The following is a 26,667-nucleotide window of genomic DNA, read 5'->3' as shown; positions in this document are numbered from 1 at the left end:
CAAAGACTCATGGTGTGTGATAGCAGAGAAAGAAAGAGAACCTTGGGAATAAAGGGTGGCATGTGCTTAAAATAATTTCCAAATCAGAAAGGCCTAAAGAAAGTGGTGCGTAAGCTGACACTTCAAGGAAAAAAGAAAATTACCTGGATGGATCTGAATGCATGAAATGACAAATAATAATACATAATTTATAAGATTCTGTAAAATAGATTGAAATGGCATATGTAAAGTCCCAAACACAATCCACTGAATAAGTGGTAATTGCTGCTCTTGTTATTGACTGAACATACTCAGACTCTCCATCTACACAGTTGTGTAGAACCTTATGACTTGACCTATGACAGCAATTATATAATTATATTTTAATTCTTTATTTTATATATCATTGTTTATAAAATAATACTGTACAGTCAATGATACCAGCAATTTTATCTTTTTCATCTTTGTATCTTTATCTGATCACACTGCTTGGAATTTAATAGGTGCCTGATGTGTATTTTTTTTAACAAGTAATTACATAAACAGATGAAGAATATACAGTCTTAGCCATCTAAAGTCAAATTTTATGACTAGAAATAGTATCAACCGATGAATACATATAATTATGACCTACTACTTTCAGTCTTCTGGCCTCCTAGTTATCAGACGAGTATGTATAATTTCCAACTAACAGTTGCACTATCCTAAATGTCAGTATCTTCAAGAAAGGTAATTTACAACAATAATGACAATAATGCACTGATTTTGTCTGTTGCATCTGAAGAAGGGTATTTTTATGACTCAATGTCTATAAACATTATCCCATATTAGAACCGAATTGGAAAGGAATCTAATGCAGAGCTTCCTTAAAAGCAGTGCCTGACTTTGGGCATTATTAAATAGCAGAATTAGAATGGTGGGCTCACTGAGTTTTCCTTCTAGGTCTTGGTAAGAATATCAGATTAGTGAGGAAGTGAAATTTAAACTCTTATAAACAATCAAAGTGAGAAGAGATGGCTCACACCAAAAGAAGACGCAAAAGCATCAGTCATTTCAAAAGAAGGCTGACCAACATGACTGAGAATAATCAAGAAATGGACAAGTACCATATGATTTCACTTATCTGTGGAATCTAAAACAGAACAAATGAACAAACCAACAGAAATACATTCGTAATTACAGAGAACAAACTAGCAGTTGACAGAGAAAAGGGAGAGTGGTGAAACAGATGAAGGGTATTAAAAAATACAAACTTCTGGGATGCCTGGGTGACTCAATGGTTGAGCATCTACCTTTGGCTCAGGTCATGATCTCAGGATCCTGGGATCGAGTTCCACATCGGGCTCCTCTAAGGGAGCCTGCTGCTCCCTCTGCCTCTCTCTGTATCTCTCATAAATAAATAAATAATAAATAAATAAATAAATAAATAAATAAATAAATAAAATTGTTTATGAATAAATAAATAAATACATACATACATACATACATAAATAGTACAAACTTCCAGTTATAAAATAAGTCCATAGGGATAAAAATTACAACATAGGGAATATAGCCAATAATACCATTTTTATTTGTTTGCTTTTTTTCTAGTCAATAATATTGTAATAATTTTGTATGACAGGTGGCAACTACACTTACCGAAATATGATGAGTAATGAATGTGTGAGTAGTGTATATAATCCTTGAATCACTATGTTGTACATCTGAAACTAATATCATATTGTATGTCACCTATACTTCAATTTAAAAAAGAAGGAAAAAAGAATTAACCTGGCAAAGAATGCACAAGACCTCTATAGAAAAAATGTAAAATCTCTGTTGCATGATAAAAATATGAATAAAGAACACTGTATGTTCTTTATGAAGAGAAATAATAAAAATTTCAATTTTCTGCAATAAACATATAAAGGCAATTCAAAGAAATAAAATTTAATTTAAAAGAATGGTCAAGTGATAGTCAAATAATTTTCTAGAAGACTGTGTTCCTGACCTGGGCCTTTGGACTCTCTAAGCAGTAGAAATTTGACTAGAGGCCAAAGGGGAATCCCAGGCAAAGCTTTTATAGGGACAGATGCTCAAGCATCAGAGAGACCAGACAAAGGAAGAATCCTAAAAAAAAAAAAAAAAAAAAAAGGAAGAATCCTCAGGCTGACTCTACCAAGGAGAGGTCAGAGTGTGCTTCAAAGAGGCTTCAGGGGAAAAAAGGCTGATGTCTAAGCATGGAGAGGTGGGATTTATTGGCACCTGTGCACTTAAAGGTCATGCTTCCTCATGTCACATGTTTAATTAACATGTTTAATTGCCACCTTTAGGTATGATTTTAATATTAAAATGATGGAAACAGTCAATGAAAGGTCAGCACTGGGGTCCACCTTGGCACAGACTGGTTTGATCCAGTCTTCCACAGTCTTTGTAGTCAGTAAGCATCTTGTTTCCTACACGATTTGCTGCTCAAGAGGCATGGAGTTGCGGTTTTCCAAGAGCGCTGGATTTGACTGTTAGAGTGAAGGAACTTGAGTCTAGTCCCTGCTTTCTTTCAGATGGGGGATATACAAATATAAAGAGAGTAATTTCAAAAACTACCTACATATGTTTAGTGTTTTAAGGGATAATCTTTAATTACTTGAGAAATTTAATTGTGGCTTTTCCCTCATCTGAATAATTTTCTTTTCTTTGTTCATCCAAGACTGTTGTAGCCTCCTACCTGTCCACCTAGTACCAGTCTTGTACACCTACTTCTCCCTGTCCACCTAGTACCAGTCTTGTACACCTACTTCCAACAAAAACAGTTCACTACAGTGTAGTGGTAGGTATAATTTAAAAATAAGAATTTGAATATATCTCTCACCTCTGTAAACAATTTTAATGACTCTGATAATAATGCCTATGTAAAAACCCAAATCCTGTTATTTCATACTAAAAGTAACCTTATTATTTTTATACTATAAAAATACATATTGTAGTAAATGAAAAATGTCTCCCCAAAGGTGTATCATGATCCTGATTACAGCTTGTAAATGTTATCTTATTTGAAAAAGAACTCTCTGCAGATGTGATGTAATTAATGATCTTGAGATGAGGAAATTATCCCAGTTTATCTGAGTGGATCTTAAGTGTAATTACAAATACAATTATGAGAAAATAAAAAATAGTCCATCAAGTTTATGGCTAATTTGTTACAGCAGCCATAAGAAATATTTTTTTGTAAAACAAATAAAAAAACAATAGAATAATAAATAGCATATAGTAAGAGTAGTCAAATAATCTAAGATATCTCCATTCTGAGATAACCACATTTATTGACCCATTTGGTGATTAATGTTGCAAACCTCTTAATACATAATTCCATCAAACATGTGAATCCTTAGATATGCATCCCTTAGACATGCACCCTGCCTAGAACTCAGCAAGCTCTTCCTATCTGCAGATAGAAGTCGTTCTTCAGCTCAGAGTTTTTTCTTCATCTTATTTTTTTAAGTGATTACATGATCACTTCTATCTCTTCTTTTCTTCAGTCTGGAAATTCTGCCATTTACTAGTTATATCTCCTTGATTTATTTTCCAAGTCTCTTATCTTTTTTTTTTTTTCTGGTGACTTTCATTTCTTTATTTTTTTTTCTTTCCATACTTTATTTCCTTTACTTGATACTTTAGTCACTAAATCAGGTTGCAGAGGAAAAAAAAATCTTCTTTTTCCATTGCCTTACACAAACTTTTCCATTACAATATGTTTATTTAGTTCTAGAAAGACTGTAGCTGAGCCTCAGCCTCAGCCTCCTTCAATTTTATTACTGTTACTCAAATTGTCATCTACTTCTCCAGCAGTTTTATTTTGACAAAAAGCTCCAAGTTATGGTTGTTTCTTTTCTAATTCCTTTCTCTGGCAATGAATTCCCTGGGTCGCATTGTTATTTTCCTTGGGGCTTAGTTCCAACTATTGGGTACCTGAAGTTATGTCAGTCTGATGAGTAGTCAGGGATAAAGCAACAGCACCTTGGGAAAGATTAAAAACTTTTTTGCCTAGAGAACATAGCCCCTTAGGTTAAGACTGAACAAGATAGCCCTTCTTCACTGAGTCTTTGCCACCTTCAGAAGTGGTGCCAGAAACAAGAATTAAGTCTCCCCTGTTCATGAGACCAATATGACTCTCCTCTATCTATTGTCAGACTCTCCCCTCACTTCCTTTCTATCCCTCAAGTTTTTTCTCACTTTCCTGTTACTCTCTAGTATCCTCAGCATTATCCTTTCAGGATATTTAGGATTTTATAAAGAGCCTCTATTTCACATAGGATTTTATAAAGAGCCTCTATTTCCCTCTTCTTTAAATTAAGTCTAGTTCCTGGGGCAGCCCCAGTGGCCCAGTGGTTTAGCACTGCCTTCAGCCCAGGATGTGATCCTGGAGACCTGGGATCAAGTCCCATGTCAGGCTCCTTGCATGGAGCCTGCTTCTCCCTCTGCCTGCATCTCTGCCTCTCTCTCTGTATCTCTCATGAATAAATAAATAAAATATTTTTTTTAAAAATCCAGTTCCTTGCTTAAAATGAGAGTAAGAGGAAAAGTATATGAGGTGAAAACAGGCATTTCAATATTGTACTAAGTTACCATAGCTCACCAGATAACGTGTTCCTATAATATGCTGCTTCTACCACCTGATTCTTTTTCAGAGCACCCACCATACTTTTAGGATTTGTGTGAAGTCTTACATTACAGATAGATTGTAATAATCAATGAGGGCAGACTTGAACTTAATACACATTTATTTAATAGTCAAATGAGAAATATTTCAAGACATAATATCTCTAAACAAAGTATATATCTTTGTTTTTACTTTGGATTTACTTTGATTAATAGAATATAAGTAGAATTATAATCCAGAAAGCTATTCATCTGCTAATGGAGAAGAACCAGTATTCGTCTTTGAATGTAAATATCATCATCACTAATAAAGCTGCATTTATGGAACACACTGAAAATACTAATTAATTTTTCTTAGGTGCCTTATGCCTATAGAAACATCAGTTTGTCACTTAATGATGGTAGTACCTACAGTAAGGGCTACATGGGGCATAATGGCAAGCCTTATTTAAACAGAGGGCAAAGCAGAATAGTAGACCACAATATTTTGTCTGTAAGAATTGAAGTGTTTATTAAAATGAAAGCATAAAATTTAAAATATTAATTCTGAGATTAACTGTATAACTTAAAATATTAAGTAATTTAAAAGAAGGATCTTAAATAAAATGTAATTTAATTTATACCATGTGTGAAATTTTTTCCCAACTAAAGAATTAGTTGAAAATCCCTAACCTGTTATTTCCTAAAAAGTTCACTTCTAACTTTCATATTAGTGTCAGTTCTTAGTCTATTTTCTGCTAGACTGTGTCACTTCCAAATACTTTAATAAAGACATTGTACTGTTAACCAGTATATATATTCCTTATTACCTAATAAACCAACCAATCATTTTGTAAATATAAAATAATTTTTCTTTATTCTCTAAAGTATCTCACTGTTCTCATTCCCCTTTGGTGACCTATGAACCTTTTCTTTTCCCAAATGAAAAGTAGAGAAAAAAATATGGTAACTTAATGTGACTGCAACAGTCTCTGTAAAATGCCTCTGTTGGAGTTTTCTTCCTATCAGGAACATAATTCTTAGCAAACAGGTCACTAACTCACTTAATTAACTCTCTTCTATGTTCTCGGAGGTGTTGCCATATCAAACCTAAATTGGCTTAGTATTTAACAACCTGTACAAGCCCTTTGGGAAACCTGTTTTTAACAAAAATGGCTTCTTAAATAGCCTTTGGTCTCCTTAAAGGATTCTAATTACTACATAAAATCCTAATACACCTATTAGCAATGCATACATATGCAAATTTTCAACAGAGAGAGAGATAAATTTCTTACTTGTTTCCCTAAAGGGCATTCTAATATTACTTTCCTTTAAACCTTACTTGACCTATGAACACCTGATATACAGATATTGTACCCAAGGAACACTCCAGCACTTTGGCAATTAAGAAACATATCTGAAGACTTGTTTGGGATTGCTCTGTACTCTTCTAGGATCTGAGATACAGAGATTGAAGGAGAGTCATCCCCTCTTTCGATTTTTCCTGTTTATAAATTGTTTTTGTTTGTTTGCTTTCTTTCTAATATTTACTTTTTGCCAGTCATCCCGCTATGATCAGGGTTGCAAATTCAATTAAGCCATGATTTCTTTTCTCTAAGAAATTGCAGTCTAGTGAGGAATAGTGGAGGAAAAAACAAAACCAAATGACAATTTCAGGCTAGATTTTGTAAGGATTACAATATATTTTTAAATAAGTACAAAATTGGGGCATCTTATTTAGACCAGGAGATTCCAGATTTCGCAAGAGGGTAATATTTGAGCTGGATTCTTAAGAATAAGTCAGACTGTGATGGAATAGGGAAGGACCATTCTGAGTAGAAAGAGGGTTGAAATATGGAGGTGAATATGATTTCTCTGAGGACAAAAAAAGTAATTCAGAACTGTTGGCTGTATGACTTTCTATGGGAGGTGGTGGCTGAAGCCAAGGGGATAGCAGGACTGTTGAAGGCATTGGAAGAAAAGGGAACACATATATTAAATTTTAATAAACTAATCTAGATGGAACTGTTAGAATAACAATTTTTGGAAAATTTGGGACTCATATAACAAAAATCCAAAGATGAAATCCATCAAATTCAATTAAACATTCAAGCCATATTTGAATATAACAGATGAGTCTAATGCAGATGGATACCCATATATGAAAATAACTTGCTAAAAGTTTTGTTTAGTTTTCTTAGTTCATGTAAAATGTTCCTTATGCAAATTTTTATCTTTATGCAAATTTTTTATTTACAACTCAGATTTTTAGGATCATGGGCATTAAGTAATACCAGGTACAGCTAAGTAAAGAGCGGTAAAATATCAGAATGCTCAAGCAAAAATTAATCTATTTATTTGAATCCATTACCTATATGTAATAAGTTGTATACAAAGATGATGAAGCAAATCATAATCAAAATGACCTTATAATTATGTGATAAATGTCACCTACTATTAAAACAATTTTATACACACATATATTTTCATGGAGTTGATTTTTTTTTTCTGATTTTCTTCTCTGTGTTCACAAATTCTGACAGTAACTCATATTTAGTTTCTCTCCACTGATACACAAGTAGGGACAGTGTAAAGACATAAAACATTTATAAGGTCTAAATACCCTTAAGTTTTGTGCACTGGAGCTCATATGAGATATGATCCAACCTGTGTAGTTTAGGAGAGCCAAAGCAATTTTTCACTGCCTTAGCACTCAGTTCAACTTAAGAAAAATTACCTATCGAATGTGATTATACTACTGAACAAGTTGATGCTGTTTATCTGACTAGAGAATGGTGTCCAGCTACCTAACCTGTTCTGGGCATCATGCAAATTGTTAAAAGTGCATATGATAGTCATTATCTTAACATTACTATATTTGCTCTATAGAGCTTTCTGGGCTGATTTCACAGGAGGACATTTAGAGGAAGATATGCTGCAACAGATTCATTTCTCTGCTTTTCCATGTTCCTATTTATATATTTATAAAGATGTATCATATATATATATATTTTTTAAGGTACAGTATGGTAAACTAATCTGAAAATAATTTAGCCCTAGTGGAACCAAACCATGCACAATTCCAGAAAGAACAAAATGCAAATGTAGAACAAATCTTTTTGATTCTTTTCTTCTTCTTTTTTTTTTAATGGAAGGCATCATATATGATTGTATGTGAATTTTAAATTTGCCATTTCTTTGGTGGCCTACGTAATGCCATAGGTTTAAATGGTCAGTTCTTCTGCTTTGAAAATTGTCTATGACCTCATTTCTCCCTAGGGATCAGTTGATTTCCAATTTGCTGATGCTGAACTAAACCAATGATTGTCCTAACTTACTGAGCTCAAAAGGGTGCTGGTTTGCAAATGTCTTTGTGGATATCATTAATTAGATTGCTGTAAAAATATGCTTTTTAGAAAGCTATATGATAAATTAGATCATTGATACACAGGTTACCTTTCTAAGACACTATTTCACTTTCTCTTGGACCACTTGCTCAGGGGGCACTTCCATGCCCCGAGGCACATCTATGAGGGCACCCACATGAGTGAGCTTGGTAAAGGGTCTTTTATCTTCAGTCAGTCTGTACTGGAGAAGACTTCGGTTCTGTGTTACATCCTGATTACAACCTCAAGAGACCTAATCCATAGCACTCAACTGAGCAATAACCAGATTCCTAAGATGACAGACATTTTTTCCATTTAATTTGTTACATAGCTACAAACAGTTAATATACAGCGTTCAATAAATGTTTGCTACCAAATACGGGAGTGAAAAGTTAAAAACTGCGATTAAAAGAAGAAAAATCAGGGCATATGAGAATTACCATTTTTAGACTGGATCATGGGACATTTAGATCAGTATTTCCACAATAATATATATTCAAAGAATGCTTTACCAAGCAGTATCTTCAGTATCTTATTACCATCAGACATTAGGGGAAAACTTCAATGCGCAAGTGATATTCCTTTTTTTTATAAGTTTTTATATATTTATTCATGAGAGACACAGAGGGAGGCAGAGACATAGGCAAAGGGAGAAGCAGGCTTCCTGGGGGAAACCGGATGTGGGACTCAATCCCAGGACCCCAGGATCATGCCCTGAGCCCAGGGCAGACGCTCAACCACTGAGCCACCCAGCGTCCCTTCAAGTTATAGTCCTTACATTAACTATTACTTATGTGGTACCCTTTAGTGAGCTTGGTGATTACCATCCACTGTAGCAGCCACTTCTTCCCTTTTCTTTCTCTCATTCTCTCCTCTAATGCTCCTCTCTTCCAAGAGAGAGTTCACTGGTGCCCTCTCTTCTCTCATACTCAACTGTTTCACTCCTCGCTCACAGGTTATTTCTTTTTTATACATGTACACACTCAAAAGGCATAACCACATGCAATGACAAAGAAATTTGAGTTTTTGACATAGTCGAATGAAATGTTTTGCTCAATAGTTTACTAAAAGTCTGAATTAAGTAATCTGAATAATGCAAACGAAATCTATTAAGTCAGGGAGATAGCAGTTTTGATGTTTTTCATTTGTTTCAAAAGAAATAAAAAGCTAGAGTCAAGAGTCTGCTTTTTTAAAAATCTATTCAGAACTTTATGATTATCCTAAAACAAAGAAATTATTTTTGTGTGTGTGGTACTACAGCTGCTATCAGAAACATAGTTATGAAATTTTTAATGCATTATTGGTTATTCAACCTTTTATATAGCTATAATTTTAAAGTAGTTATATGCTGCCAATATTTACATAAATTATCCTAATTCATCCCTGTTGTTTTTTATCTTAGCTCTAGCTGACTTAACTAAATACCACAGACTATGTGGCTTAAATAACAGATATTTATTTCTCACAGTTTTGGAGGCTAGAAGTCCACAAGCAAGTTACCAGCAAATTTGGTTCCTTGTGAGGGTCTTTTCCTGGTTTGCAGACAGTCTCCTTCTCATTGGGAAGGGATATCACAGGGCAGATAGGGAAGAAGGGAAGGTAAAAGGGAGGGAGAAAAGGAGAGAGAGAGCACACACGTGAAAGAACACTTGGGTGTGCACACACAGCATATGTTTGTGGAGTGTGTGTATATTGATTTCTCTGTTTTTTTTTTTTTTTTAAGATTTTATTTACTTCTTTAGAGAGGGCACAAGCAGGGGGAGAGGCAAGGGAGAGGGAGAAGCAGGCTTCTCACTGAGCAGAGAGCAGGATGCAGGGCTTCATTCCAGGAACCTGAGGTCATGACCTGAACCACCCAGGCGTCCTTCTGCTTCTTCTTAGAAGGACATTAATGTCATTATGAGGGCCTCACTCTCATGACCTCATCTAACACTAATTACCTCCAAATGGCTCCACCTCCAAATACGAACACATCTGTGGTTAGTGCTTCTATATATGAATTTGAAGGGAGTACAACCATTTGGACCATAACATTCTTATCTGGGATCCCTGGGTGGCTCAGCAGTTTAGCGCCTGCCTTTGGCCCAGGGTGCGATCCTGGAGTCCCGGGATCGAGTCCCACGTCGGGCTCCCAGCATGGAGCCTGCTTCTCCCTCCTCCTGTGTCTCTGCCTCTCTCTCTCTCTCTATGTCTATCATAAATAAATAAATAAATCTTTAAAAAAAAAATTCTTATCTTTAAGAGAAGATCTCTTCATTATAATTAAGATATAAACTATTCTTCATTTCTAATGATATTTGTTTATAAAATATGTTATTCTAAGGCTGTTAGCTTGTTTTATTAAATTTTTAATCCAAATGTTTAAATTTTTTTTTTTTTTTAAATTTTTTATTTATTTATGATAGTCACAGAGAGAGAGAGAGAGGCAGAGACACAGGCGGAGGGAGAAGCAGGCTCCATGCACCGGGAGCCTGATGTGGGATTCGATCCCGGGTCTCTAGGATCGCGCCCTGGGCCAAAGGCAGGCGCCAAACCGCTGCGCCACCCAGGGATCCCCAAATGTTTAAATTTTTAAAAATTATTTGTTATACATAATTGTTTTTTTCTTACTAATTTGATAATCACTTATTTTCCTTTAAATAACATTGAGTGAACAAATTTTTATGCTGAAATGGGTGTTCTTAAATGATAATATTTTTATTAGCTCATTTATTTTTTTATTATTAGCTCATTTATACCATCATACAAATTTATGATTGATTTGACAGAAAAATGCATTATTTGTTCATCCTATTCTTTCTTTTCCTCTAACTAGAGAGATAGTGTTAAAACCTTTTACCAAATAAAATGATTGTCTTTAGAAAATGTCAGGCAATAAGACACAAAGAAATAGAGAATAAGTATTAACTCTTCTTTAAATGTTTGGTAGAATTCACCTGTGAATCTATCTGGTTTTGGACCTTTGTTTTTTCATAGTTTTTTGAGGACCGGTTCATTTCATTACTAGTTATAGGTTTGTTTAGATTTTCTATTTCTTTTTAATTCAGTTTTGGAAGAATGTATGTTTTTAGGAACTTATGTATTCCTTCTAGTTCTGTGTTGTCTAATTTGTTGGCATATAATTTTTTGTAGTATTCTATTATAAATCTTTATATTTCTGTAGTATCAGTTGTTACTTCTCTTGCATTTCTGATTTTATTTCAGTACTTTTCCCTTCTCTCTCTCTCTATTTCTCTCTCTCTTTTTTTCCTGTTGAATCTGGCTAAGGATTTATCAATTTTGTTTATCTTTTCAAAGAACCAGCTCTCAGTATCATTGATTTTTTGGTATTGATTTTTAGTCTCTATGTCATTTATTTCAGCTCTGATCTTTATTATTTCCTTCCTTCTACTCACCTTGGGCTTTGTTTGTTCTTCTTTTTCTAGTTCCTTTAGGTTTAAGGTTAGATTGTTTATTTGAGCTTTTTCTTGTTTCTTGAGGTAGGTCTATATCACTATATATTTCCCTCTTAGCACTGCTTTCTTTGTGTCCCAAAGATTTTAGACAGTTGTGTTTTCATTTTAATTTGTCTCCATGTTTGTTTGTTTGCTTTAATTTCTTCTTTGATTGCTTTGTTCACTTATTGATCGTTTAGCATCGTGTTGTTTAGCCTTCGCATATTTGTGCTTTTTCCAGTTTTTTTTTCTTGTAATTTTCTTCTAGTTTCATGCAGTTGTGATTATTATATCAATCTTGTTGGTTTGATCCCTTTATCATTATTTAATATCATCCTTTGTCTGCTATTATTTATCCAAAGAAACCAAAACACCAATTTGAAACGATAGATGTACCCCTATGTTTATTGTAGCATCATCTACAATGGCCAAGATATGAAAGCAACCTAAGTATCCTATATCGTATACATATACATATATATCATATATATATAACATATTATATTTATATAATGGAATGTTATGCAGTCAAGGTCTTATACAGTCATAAGACCTTGCCATTTGTGACAACATGGATGGACCTAGAGTGTATTATGCTAATGACATAAGACAGACTGAGAAAGATAAATACTATATGATTTCACTCATATGTGGAATTAAAAAAACAGACAAATAAACAATCAGACCTATAAATACAGAAAACAAACTAATGGTCTCCAGAGGGAAGGGACGTGGGGAGACAGGCAATGTGGGTAAATGGTCATGGGACACACAGCTATCCAATTATGGAGTGAACAAGTCAGTGGAATAAAAGGCGTAAGTACTGTAGTAAATGACACTGATATTATAGATGACAGATGGTAGCTACACTAGTGATGAGCACAGCATAATGTATAAACTTGTGGAATCACTATGTTTTACACCTGAAACTGATGAAATATTGTGTCAGTCATATTAAAAAAATAAAATCTAAGAAGGAAACAAAGAAATAGAACAAAGTTGGCATTTTCATAAAAGTTAGGTACTATTTTGAATGTAGAAAGTCCAAATCTTCTGTGTTGAGCCACAATGGAAGTGGTAGTTTAGTAAATTTGAAGGTTTTCAATTTTGTGTCAATTTTACAGATCTTATATTGGCGTAGAGTTTGAGTTTCACTTGGAACCTCAGCAGATGCTACTTGTTTTTCTTTTTATACACAGCTTTGTGTGATGAATCCTCTGGTTTCTTATTTCTACAGTGTTGTAACTTAAAATACTGTCATGGAGTGATTCTTAGGTGTCACTGTCATTGGCAGCTGGCAGGAGCTAAAAAATATAATCAGTATAAATTTTCCCTATATGGACCCCCAAATTTTGATCTTTATCTAAATCCCAGGTGCAATCAGACTAAGAAAAGAAATTATATACTTCTACTTAAAAGGTAGTTCTACATTAACTTTTCACTCAGAACATTTTGTCTTAAAGCAAAAATACTGACATTTTTGTAATTAAAAAAAGATATTCAAAAGGTATAACAGATAAATAAAATACTAAATTATAGATACATTCCATTATTTCTTAGAGATTTTCATAGCATTATTTTTCAAGATCTTGCAGCTGAAGATCTTATTTTAGGGAGACAATGAGGATTATTATTAGAGTTTTGTTTTAAATCAATATATTTTTTTTTTAGAGTTTGAGATGATTTCATAAAAATGTGAGAGAAAAGTGTGAGAGTAAACATATAGCAAACCTCATATTCATTACCATTCTTTTTTTTTTTAGATTTTATTTATTTATTCATGAGAGACACAGAAAGAGAAAGAGGCAGAGACACAGGCAGAGGGAGAAGCAGGGAACCTGATATGGGACTTGATCCCGGGACTGCGGGATCGCACCCTGAGCTGAAGGCAGGTGCTAAACCACTGAGCCACCCAGGCATCCCAATTACTATTCATTATTAAAATTAAGATCAATTTTTAATGGACAATGGGTGACTTACCAGATGTATGTTTACTATTTATTGATGACTTTTATGTATGTTAATAAGCAAAATTTCTTACAGAAAATGTCAGGTATAACTTACACTCACTACTGGAACAAAATGAAAATATTTCACAATAGAAAAGTTGAGAAGGAAATATATATATATATATATATATATATATATAGAGAGAGAGAGAGAGAGAGAGAGAGAGAGAAGGAATATATATAAACATATATATAAAATTGAGAAGGAATATATATATATATATTTAATATTAGTGGCAGATCAATCAATCACCAGATTGCCTTTTTACTTAAAAATGTTTCTATGCTTACGCTTAAGTTATTGTAGTTTTCAAACATTTGAGTTGTGGTATAGCAGGTAAAATGAAGCCTCAAATCATTCTCTAATCTTAAGAACATCCTGGCAGAATTACGGAGACTTGTCCATTAAAATTGATTTCCTCTTAAAAAAAAAGTAGATTTTTCTTATTGTGTTAAAAAATGATTTTATCTATTAAGTGTCTTTTCTTGTGAAGATCATTTCCTTTTATGACCCAGAAGGAAAAATGTTCTTTCTCCATCATAGTTTTTATATCCACTATACTTTCTCATCAGTAATATGTATTGCAAACAAAATGGAATATAATCCAAAAACAGTAATCTGTTTAAAATGAATACAGAATAGCTATCATTTCTAATACTAGTGATCTTAATTTGCAACATATGTGTTTAATTTTATTATGCTTTTTGACTTTAAGCAATAGATGGCATACTTGTATGCTGAATCAATGTTATGGAATAAGAAATCAGGATATTTACACTGTAATTTTGAAAACTACTGGTAAACCATAGGCAACGAGCTTTTTTTAGACACTAAAACTATTTGCAGAGATTTAGAACTGAGGTGCATGTTGTTTCTGTTATTGTTAGTGATGATGGTTAGGTTTGTTGGTTGTTGTTTTAACAAGACTACTCAAGAACAGTAGGATACAGTTAAATACCTTTCCACCTATTCACAAGGCTTTTAAAGTTAGACTTTATCTGACATAGATACTATCTATATTGAATGGAAAAGCAGATTCTGATATTTTCTGCATTTGTTGCTAATTGATAGCTCATTGAACTATAATGAAATTAGAATATTTCCAGAAAAACAAAATATGTTAAAAGAGAGGCCAGAAATTGCAATTCCCTGCCTGAAATTATAATAACATCTTTTCTGTAATAGCACAACAGAAATTAGGATGTCTTGAGTAAAAAGCTCACATATTTGGAGGAATAATTCTAAATATTGAAAGAATGTACTCGTAAAAGTAAAGGTTAGATTGGGTAGTTAGAAAATTCAACATGGGAGGCGGGGCAAGTTGGTGGAGGAGTAGGGTCCTCGCCTCACCTGGCCCCACCAGCTAACCTGGGATAACTTTCAAACCATCCTGAACCTACGAATTCGACCTGAGATTTAAAGAGAGAACAGCCGGAAGCTACAGAGAGACGGGTTTTCGCTTCTAGGAAGATAGGTAGGAAGAAAGAAATAAAATAAAAAGAAACAAGGGGGGAGGGGCCCCGCGAGGAGCCGGGCTAAGGCCGGGGGAGGGGAAGAGCCTCTGGACAGGAGAGCCCAGCCCCGGAGAAGCGGGAGCTTTAAAAATCTGCACCGGATTCTTCCCCGACCCAAAGGCTCAGCGGGGACCTCGGGCAGGATCGCAGGAGGGCGGTGGGGCCTCCGGTCTCCCGGGGTCACTAACAGAGCAGGTGCGCCCAGGGAGAGCGCCCCACACCCCGCGGCCGAGCTCGGTAAAGGGCTGGAGCGCCCGGGGTGGGGGCTCGGGGAGACGCCAGGGGTCAGGCGGGGGCTCCGGGCAGAGGGGGCTGCACCCTGCTGCCTTCGGGAGCTGCGGGCGGGAGCACAATTCCAGGAGCGCAGGCCCCGGACCCCAGGGCGCCCAGGGACACAGCCGGGATCCTGAGCTCCCCCGGGACAGGTGGAGGCGGGGAGGGTACAGGACAGTGAGGACACTTCTGTCGCTGGGCGCCCCCAAGCTGTGCAGGTCAGTGCCCCCTGACCCGGGAGCACCTAGGTCAGTGCGGACTGGGAGCTGCGGGTGGTTACTGGGGGAGCTGACTCCAGGGCTGGAGACCTGGCCGCTGCCAGTGTTGTTCCTCCTGGTGTCACCCTGTGCCTGGGAGGGGCAGGCCGCCAGGGAACAGGGACCTCACGGGGTAAACAGCTCCCACTGAGCCCGGCACCTGCCGAGGGGTGGGGGGGGGCATCTCCCCAGATGCACACACCTGAGAATCAGCACAGCAGGTCCCTCCCCCAGAAGACCAGCTGGAAGGACAGGGGAAGAGCAAGTTCTTGACCAAGCAGGGCTGCAAAGCTCCAGGACAGAGTGAAAATAGTATATAGAATTAGAGGGTCCTTTTTTTTCCTTTTCCCATTATAACTTGTTTTTCTGTCAGGCTAAAAATTTCCAATATTTTTTCTCTTTCCCCACCTTAACTACAATATTTTACCAGCTCTTCATTTTTAAGTTTTTTCTTTGTCGAATTTCATATTTTTCAATTACATGTCTTAGATATATTTTTTTCACCTCTGGATTCCCCTCAATTAAATTTTGGTAGATATATGAGATTACGGTTTTTGTTTTTTGTTTTTTGTGCCTCGTTTTGTTTTACAGTGGTGGAAGTTACTACCCTCTAAAACCAACACATACCCAGAACCAAGTGGAATACCATGTTGGTTGATTCTGTGAGATTATACTCTCTCTTTTTTCCCATTCTGCTCCCTCTTTTATCTCATTTGTGTTTTGTTGGTCAATCTTGGGGCTTACTACAAGTATTGCTGGTTTATATAAATTTGGGACTGAGCATCTTCTAACATACAGAACTTAATACACTTAGAACCAAGAGGATCACTCTCCAGGACCCCTCAGGTAGACTAAATTCTCTCTCCACTACCACTTCCTCACCAACACCATCACCCACCCTTTTTTTTTTCTTTTACTTTTCCTCTTTACTTTTCTTTCTTTTCTTCTTTTTATTTTCTCTTCATTTTTTACAGTTTTTGGCTTTTTATTTTTACTACTTTGTTTTAAAATTTGTTTTTCTCTTTAGAGTTCCTTTTATTTTGTTCTGTTCTTCTTTTTGTTTTATATTCTGATCTCTGACCTCTTCAGAATCATCTAGGGTGTATTTTACCTAGGTCATGGTTGAAATTTTTGACTCAGCCCGCTCATACAGCCATTCTGCACTGGACAAAATGACTAGAGGGAAGAATTCACCACAAAAGAAAGAAACAGAAACAGTAGTCTCTGCCACAGAGTTACAGAATTAGGATTTCAATGCAATGTCAGAAATTCAACTCAAAAGTACAATTATAAAGCTACTGGTGGCTCTGGAAAAAAGCGTAAAGGATTCTAGAGACTTTGTTACTGCAGAATTGAGATCTAATCAGGCCTAAATTAAAAATAGATTAAATGAGATGCAATACAAACTGGATGGCCTAACTGCTGGGGTTAATGAGGTGGAAGAGTGAGTGACATAGAATACAAATTGATATGGTAAGGAAGGAAGCTGAGGAAAAAAGAGAAAAACAATTAAGAGCCCATGAGGAAAAGCTAAGGGAAATAAATGATATCTTGGCAAGAAAGAATCTATGTATAATTGGGGTTCCAGGAAAGGCTGATACAGAGAGAGAACCACAAAGTATATTTGAACAAATCATAACTGAGAACTTCCCAAATCTGGGGAAGGACACAGGAATTCAGATCTAGGAGGTAGAGAGGAACCCCCCAAAATCAATAAAAACCATTCAACATCTCAACGCTTAATAGTGAAAGTTGCAAATTTCAAAGATAAAGAGAAAATTCTTAGAGCAGCACAACACAAGAGATTCTTAACTCATATGGGGAGAAATATCAGATTCACAGCAGACCTCTCCCAGAGACCTGGCAGGCCTGAAAGGACTGGCATGATATACTCATGGTATTAAATGAGAAGGACTTGAGGCAAAGAATACTTTATCCAGCAAGGCTGTCATTCAGAATAGAAGGAGAAATAAAGAGCTTTCAGGATAGGCAGAAACTGAAAGAATATGTGACTACCAAACCAGATCTGCAAGAAATATTAAGGGGGACCCTGTAAAAGAAAGAGGGAGCCCAAAGAAACAATCCACAAAAGCAGGGACTGAATAGGTAATACGATGACAGTAAATTCATATCTTTCAATAGTTACTCTGAATGTGAATGGGCTAAGTGATATGATCAAAAGATGCAGGGTATCAGATTGGATAAAAAAGCAAGACCTATTTATATATTGTCTACCAGAGACTCATTTTAGACCTAAAGACACGTCCAACCTGAAAGTGAAGGATTGGAGAACCATTTACCATTCAAATGGTCCTCAAAAGAAAGCAGAGGTAGCAATCCTTATATCGGATAAATTAAAGTTTATACCAAAGACTGTAGTAAGAGATAAAGAGGGACACTATATCATAGTTAAGGGGTCTATCTCACAAGAATACTTAACAATCATAAATATTTATACCCCTAATGTGGGAGCTGCCAAGTATATCAATCAATTAATAACCAAAATAAAGACATACTTAGATAATAATACACTAATAGTAGGATATCTCAACACGGCACTTTCAGCAAATGACAGATATTCTAAGCAGAGCATCACCAAAGAAACAAGGGCCTTAAATGATACACTGGACCAAATAGATTTTACAGAGATATACAGAACTTTCCATCCGAACGTAACTGAATACACATTCTTCTCAAGTGCACATGGAACTTTCTCCAGAATAGACCACATACTGGATCACAAATTGGGTCTCAGCCGATAGCAAAATTGGGATTGTCCCCTGCATATTTTTAGACCACAATGCTTTAAAACTAGGACTCAATCACAAGAAGAAATTTGGAAGAAACACAAACACATGGAGGTTAAAGAGCATCCTACTAAAAGATGAACAGATTAAAAAAAAAAAAAAAAACAAGAATTGATTCTTTGAAAGAATTAGTAAGATTGATAAACCATTAGCCAGCCTTATCATAAAGAAAAAAGAAAAGACTAAAGTAATGAAATCACAAATAAAAGAGGAGAGATCACAACCAATACCAAGGAAATACAAACGGTTTTAAAAATGTATTGTGAGCAGCTATATGCCAACAAATTAGGCAGCTGAGAAAAAAAGGATGCATTTCTGGGAAACCACAAATTACCAAAACTGGAACAGGAAGAAATAGAAAACCCGAATAGGCCAATAACCAGGGAGGAAATTGAAGCAGTCATCAAAAACCTCCCAAGACACAGAAGTCCAGGGCCAGATGGCTCCCCAGGGGAATTTTATCAAATGTTAAAAGAAGAAACAAAACCTATTCTACTAAAGGTGTTTCAAAGGGTAGAAAGGGACAGAATACCTCCAAATGCGTTTTATGAGACCAGCATTACTTTAATTCCAAAACCAAGGACTCCATCAAAAAGAATTATTATAGACCAATCTCCCTGATGAACATGGATGCAAAAATTCTCACCAAGGTACTAGCCAATAGGATCCAACAGTACATTAAGAGGATTATTCACTATGACCAAATGGGATTTATCCCCGGGATGAAAGAGTGATTCAACACTCATAAAACAGTCAACATCATAGATCACATCAACAAGAGAAAAAACAAGAACCAACCATATGATCCTCTCAATAGATGCAGAGAATGCATTTGACAAAATACAACATCAATTCCTGATTAAAACTCTTCAGAGTGTAGGGATAGTGGAAACATTTCTCAATATCTTAAAAGCCATCTACGAAAAGCCTACAGCAATTATCATTCTCAATGGGGAAAAACTGAGAACCTTTCCCCTCAGATAAGGAACACGACAGGGATGTCCAGTCTCACCACTCCTATTCCACATAGTACTAGAAGTCCTAGCCTCAGCAATCAGACAACAAAAAGAAATAAAAGGCATTTGAATTGGCAAAGAAGAAGTCAAACTCTCCCTCTTTGCAGATGACATGATACTCTACATAGAAAACCCAAAAGACTCCACTCCAAGATTGCTAGAACTCATAGAGTAATTCAGCAATGTGGCAGGATACAAAATCAATGTACAGAAATCAGTGAATTTCTATACGCTAACATTGAGACTAAAGAAAGAGAAATTAAGGAATGAATCCCATTTACAATTGCACCCCAAACCATAAGATACCTAGGAATAAGCCTAACCAAAGAGGTAAAGGATCTATATCCTAAAAAGTATAGAACACTTCTGAAAAATTGAGGAAGACATAAAGAGATGGAAAAACATTCCATGCTCATGGATTGGAAGAATAAAAATTGTGGAAATGTCTATGCTACTCAGGGCAATTTACACGTTTAGTGCAATCCCTATCAAAATACCATGGGCTTTCAGGGCAGCCCCGGGCGCTCAGCAGTTTAGCGCCACCTTTGGCCCAGGGCCTGATCCTGGAGACCTGGGATCAAGACCCAGGATTGAGTTCCACGTCGGGCTCCCTGCATTGAGCCTGCTTCTCCCTCTGCCTGTGTCTCTGCCTCTCTCTTTCTCTGTGTGTCTCTCATGAATAAATAAATAAAATCTTAAAAAAAATACCATGGACTTTCTTCACAGAGTTGGAACAAATAATCTTAAGATTTGTATAGAATCAGAAAAGACCCTGAATAGCTTGAAGAATATTGAAAAAGAAAACCAGAGCCGGGGGCATCACAATGCCAGATTTCAAGCTGTATTAGAAAGCTGTGATCTTCAAGACAGTATTGTACTGACACAAAAACAAACACATAGGTCAATGGAACAAAATAGACAACCCAGAAATGGGCCCTCAACTCTATGGTCAACTAATAATATTCGACAAAGCAGGAAAGACTATCCACTGGAAAAAGGACGGTCTCTTCAATAAATGGTGCTGGGAAAATTGGACAGCCAGGTGCAGAAGACTGAAACTGGACCACTCTCTTACACCATACACAAAGATAAACTCAAAATGGATGAATGATCTAACTGCGAGACAAGAATCCATCAAAATTCTCTAGGAGAACACAGGCAACACCCTTTTTGAACTTGGCCACAGTAACTTCTTACAAGATACACCTATGGAGGCAAGGGAAACAAAAGCAAAAATGAACTATTGGGACTTCATCAGGATAAAAAGCTTCTGCACAGAAAAAGAAACAGTTAACAAAACTAAAAGACAACCTGCAGAATGGGACAAGGTATTTGCAATTGACATATCAGATAAAGGACTAGTATCCAACATGTATAAAGAACTTATTAAACTCAACACTCAAGAAACAAAAAATCCAGTTGTGAAATGGGCAGAAGACATGAATAGAAATTTCATCAAAGAAGACATACACATGACCATCAAGCACATGAGAAAATGTTCCGCATCACTTGACATCAGGGAAATACAAATCAAAACCACAATGAGATACCACCTCACACCAGTGAGAATGGGGAAAATTAACAAGACAGGAAACAACAAATATTGGGGAGGATTTGGAGAAAGGGGAACCCTCTTGCAATGTTGGTGGGAATGCCGACTGGTGCAGCCACTCTGGAGAACTGTGTGAATATTCCTCAAAAAGTTAAAAATAGAGCTACCCTATGACCTTAGAATTACACTACTAGGTGTTTACCCCAAAGATACAGATGTAGTGAAATGCCAGGACACCTGCACCCCCAAAGTTCATAGCAGCAATGTTCACAATAGCAAAACTGTGGAAGGAACCACAATGTCCTTCAACAGATGAACGGATAAAGAAGATGTGAAATATATTAATGGAGTATTAGAGATGTGAGATATATAATGGAATATTAGCCATCAGAAAGGATGAATACCTACCATTTGCTTCAATGTGGATGGAACTGGAGGGTACTATGCTGAGCAAAATAAGTCAATCGAAGAAGGACAATCATCATATAGTTTCACTCATATGGGGAATATACGAAATAGTGAAAAGGATTATAAGGGAAAGAAGGGGAACTGAGTGGGAAATATTAGAGAGAGACAAACCATGAGAGATTTCTAACTCTGGGAAATGAACAAAGGGTTGTAGAAGGGGAGGTGGGCAGGGGGTGGGATAACCAGGTGATGCGCACTGAGGAGGGCACTTGATGGGATGAGCATTGAGTGTTATACTATATGTTGGCAAATCGAACTTCAATAAAAACAAATGAAAAAAAAAAAAGGAAATCTTAGGAGGCAGCCACACTGGAAATATTTAAAAAGTCACTGAATTATACACTTTACAGTGATAAAATATAGTTTATATAAATGATAACCTCAATAAGGCTATTTAGAAAAAAAGAAACTTCAACATGATCTCAATATATGTAAAAATATAATAATCTTCATTTCCTAATAAGTGAAATGAGAATTGTGTTTCCTAAACACTACTTAACAAGATATGGTAAAATAAAATTTGGTAAGTTATGAATGGCATGAGTGTCTTAGGAATGATATCTTATAGTGGTGCATAGTATTTCCTTTATTTTCTAGTTGGTTTCTTGGGATGTAACTTCTAATATTTATATAAGGACAAAATCTTAAATATGAAATGTTTTTAATGTTTATTATGAATGTAGGTAAAAATTTATTAAGAACATTTTTAAAAGGAATATTTTTAGAAGTCTGAACTTATAAAATAACCCAGTTTCTATGGAATATGTTTATAATTTTTCATTTACCTCTATTCTGAAATATGTTTTATATTTGGATTTTCATTTTTCAGATTGTGATTCAATGTTTTTTACTTAATCAAAATCAGAGATATATTATTCCTTGAGGTGGTGATGGTTAAGAAATATTATATGAAGGGTTACTTTGTTAGAAGATCTGATTACTAACATTTTCTATAATATATGAATCATAGAAAATTTGTATTGAGATTTATTAATGAGCCTAAGATACTTAAATCTTTTGCCATAATTATGCATCTTGCACTCTGTATGCCACAACGGTATTTTGAAGTCCTATACTTTGCATTTTGCTTCACAAAAATAGTTGATCTGATAAATTCCTTTTTGCTAGATGCTGTCATGTCCGTCTTTTTAATACCCTCCTTGTTCATTATAAGTGCCATTAGCCATACTGCCTAATGAAAGGTACCTCATATCAAGTCTGATTACTGCTCTAATGTTTTCCAGGCGTGCTTGGTGATGAGCCTGGCATATGAAACAATTTCCTACAGTAATAAAACTAATTAAAGTAGGCAGTCATCCACATACCACTTTCTAATGAATTATAATAAGCTCATTAATCTCAACCACTCTTATTCCAAAAAGTCCATTGATGGGGCCTGTATGTAAGAGTAAAATTCTCAGCCTTAAAATGTACAACTTTTACAGAATCTAAGAAGACTTTGTGAACTTACGTTAAAAAAATTATAAACTGCTGATCAATTCTCTCAATGAAATGTATAGCTTCTAAACTCTGCCCAGATTACTTATTGGCAAGATCCTTTTCTATTTGAGTTCTCCTATAATTAACAAAAGAAAAATGATGCATTGTATAATAGTAACTCTTCAGCACCTTGAAGACTAAAATTGAATGAACCTACTCCATATAATTTTTCTAGAGATCATATGAAAATGATTGAGTGCTTGAGATCAAGTGATAAAAACACAGTCTGTTTCCTCTCCAGAGAGAACTAGTGTATCTGCTCAAAATGTCAAGACATAATAATAATTTTTTGTTAACTCTTCTTCAAATTTGTGAGGTGCCCAATGAAACAACATAAGAATTATTATTCCATTCAGTTACAATAGTTTGATAATGTAGACCTATCGTTCTGGAGATAACTTTACCATCAAAGAGATAGGTTGTTTAACATAGCATATGGAGAAACAGTTTCAGAACTACCAAGGTGATTAGTAAGAAAACATATTTTTCAGGAGGGTGGGGTTTATTCTCTTTTCATTATATTTTGGTGTTTTAAAAATGTAGCAGTTCCCTTTGAAGCTCATCACTACTATGACACGCATGTGAATTTCTTACTTACAAAGTTAATTTTAAATATGTACGTCTTAAAATTGATACAGAATGTTAGTAATGGGTTAACTGAAAAGAGGCACATTTTAATTTATGGAATTAACATATTTAAAATTGTTCACTTATGAATTATTAGCTAATATTTCATAGTTTTTTAGAGAAAATGAGGTTGGGTATTCTGTGCAGAGTATTTTCTTTTATAAAAGAAATGTCTTAATGTTTGGCCTTTGTAAGTATAGATGTAGTGAAACTATCCCTGAATAAAATGTCTCCCAATCTGGGATCAGCTACAATTGTGGTAACCAGTTGCCACTGTATGTGACGATGATTTGGTTCTATGCTTGAGCAAAAATCAGGAACAGGGCTTTTGATACAGATTCCTCCATTATCTGGCTGTTTGGTCTTAAGAAAGTAATTTACACAGCATCTAATTCAGTATATTCATATGTAAGGTATGGGGATTAGTCTAGAGAAGTGTATTCCAAATGTGTGAAAAATGTGTTTCAAATAATTTTTTAAAGATTTTATTTATTTATTTGAGAGAGAGAGAGAGAGAGAGAGAGAGCATGTGGGCACAAGCCTGCAAGCAAGGAGATGATGGACAGAGGGGGAGGGAGAGGAAGAGAACCCCAAGCTGACTCCACACTGGGCACAGAGATCCTGGGGCTGGATTTCACCACACTGATTTCAGGACCAAAATCAAAACCAAGAATGAGTCACTCAACTGACTAAGCCACCTAGGTGCTTCTCAAGTAATTTTTAATATAACAATTTAAATATTGTATGAAGTAGAACAATTTCCCTTTTAAATTTCAGTTCAGTTCTCCTGAAATGAAGGAAATAGGTTTTTGGCTATCTGTCCTTAGTCTTTTTCTAGCACTCATATTCTTGACAGAACTGATGGATCTCCTTGTAGTTTCTAAGACCCAAGGGTTATTCTACTGAACAGAAAAAATGTAGCATGTCTTATTAAGAGAAGTGAATTTCTTGAAAGTTATCTCAAAGATAATAGGAAATTAAGAATTTTGAGAAAAATTTCATAGTTCTAGTAGACTTTCTTTTGAACAAAAAGGCCCTTTTGAAGAAGACTTGCTCTGGTTAGTAGATCTAATTAGTCATATCTCTAAGAGCTAGCTCTACCTGGAATAAACTTTGGTAATATACTTGAATGTTAGTAGGAAATATGACTCATCATAGCATCCAACATTTATGAAATGCTTAATACTAATATTTATTGAGTGCTTAGAAGTCAGGCTGTCCTTCTAAATGATTTACATGTATTAACACATATTAGTCTTCATCACTCATTTAAATGTTTACAACAACTATATAAATTAAACAGCAATATTTTCTCATTTTTCATGTGAGGAAACTAAAGTACTTGGATATTAAGAAATTTCAGAAAGGTCAAAAACTGCCAGGTTGGTGAAAACATAGAGGTTTGGAGAGAAAGACCTCTATGCCTCTTCCCATGTACCTTTCCATCTGGCTGTTCCTGAGTTGTAGCCTTTTATAATAAACTAGTAATCTAGTTTGCACAGTTTTTCCTGTGCCCCTTGTTTGATGATGAGCGTTGCATTGATAGAGGGTTAATGCAGTTGATTCAGAACTTGAGAAGAATGTTATAAACAAAGCCTGAAGACTCTTTCAGTTGGAAAAGCTATAGGGAATCCCATATTCCCTTTCAGCAAATTTGGGACACATAACAAATATATTTTATAGAGGATTAAACCAAGAAGGCCTTGATATAAGGGAAAAGCTACTTAAATTCTACTCTACTTATTATTCATCCAGCTTAATGGCTATTTGTGTGAATCTTTAAAAGACTTGATTAATCTGGTAGCAAGTTATTTTTTGAAGTTGAGAACAAAAATGTCCCATTGCCAGAATTTCCTGAACACCCTTTTCAAGAACATCTTAAACAACTTTACAAAATAACACCCATCAAGGATACTAGGAATCTGTGAGTGGCATTCCCCATATCTGACCTTCAGAAATAATACAAATCAAATTCTGATCATTATCTTAGTCATCTCAATGGGCATGAAGGTCTTGGAAGTCTGTTATCAGAACTTAAATGTCTGGGTAAATACTTTTGTTAGTGGGCAGAAGGAAAGGGCCTGAGGTGTTTTTGTTTTTTTGTTTTTTTTTTTTTTTTTTTATCATTAGTGCGGACTTGACTGAGGGGAAGGATTATTACATATTGAAGATATAATTTTGCACATATTTCAGTACATTCAGCAGTTACGTGCGGACGGACCTTAAGAATGAGTTTTCCAAGAATGCAAGGATTTAAATGCTGTGCATTTAAGTTTAGAGATAAAGACAGGCCATGAGCTATACTTCTAAGAGTGCAAGAATATTGCATTATTATCACCTAGAAGTAGTGCTCACAGCTGAATATTTACTGGAAGAATTTAGACCTGACTTAATAGAGATGGTTTTGGATCAACTCAGACCAGAAAATGTGTGGGTTGCAATAGTTTCCACGGGAAAACTGATCACACAGATCACAGTTTTGTGTACAACCCAGTGCAAGCAAGAAGATGTATCAGATGAAAAGGCAAAATGCTGACCTGAATGGGAAATTAAAACTTCCAATGAAGAATGAATTTATTCCTACAAATTTTGAGATTTTTATTATTAGGAAAAGAAGCAGCACCATATTCTTCTTTTAATAAGGATACAGGGGGATCCCTGGGTGGCTCAGTGGTTTAGCGCCTGCCTTTGGCCCAGGGCGCGACCCTGGAGTCCTGGGATCGATTCCCACGTCGGGTTCCCGGCATGGAGCCTGCTTCTCCCTCCTCCTGTGTCTCTGCCTCTCTCTCTATGTCTATCATAAATAAATAAATAAATCTTTAAAAAAAAATAAGGATACAGCTATGAGCAAACACTGGTTCAAACAAGGTGAAAAGTTTTTCTTGCAAGAAGTTTGTCTCCACTTTGAATTTTTCAGCCCATTTGCTTATGTGGAACCCTTGTACCATAATGTAGCCTGTTTGTACCTTGAGCTCCTCAAAGACGCTGCAATGTATATGTATATGCAGCAGAGCCAGCAGGCTTGAGCTATGACCTCTAAGATACCATCTACAGGATGTATCTCTCAGTGAAAGGTTACAATGACAAGCAACTGATTTTGCTAAAGAAGATTATTGAGAAGGTGGCTGGCTACCTTTGAGATTGATGAAAGTACGTTTGAGATTATCAAAGAGGCAAATATATGCTCATACATTGGAAAATGTATGAATGGATTAATTAATCAGTAA

General features: G+C 35.6%; 1 protein-coding gene and 1 pseudogene across 5 annotated transcripts in view; both read left to right on the top strand.

The window, feature by feature from the left end:
- CCSER1 (coiled-coil serine rich protein 1) overlaps positions 1-26,667 on the top strand; it is a 1,368,919-nt gene that overhangs the window by 596,395 nt on the left and 745,857 nt on the right. The window lies entirely within an intron of this gene.
- LOC112919639 (insulin-degrading enzyme-like) lies at positions 993-26,667 on the top strand (annotated as a pseudogene).

This window comes from Vulpes vulpes, chromosome 4 (assembly GCF_048418805.1).
Source record: "Vulpes vulpes isolate BD-2025 chromosome 4, VulVul3, whole genome shotgun sequence".
Lineage (NCBI taxonomy): Eukaryota > Metazoa > Chordata > Mammalia > Carnivora > Canidae > Vulpes > Vulpes vulpes.
The sequence above is the reverse complement of the archived record's forward strand: the minus strand, read 5'-3'. Positions and strand labels throughout refer to the sequence as shown.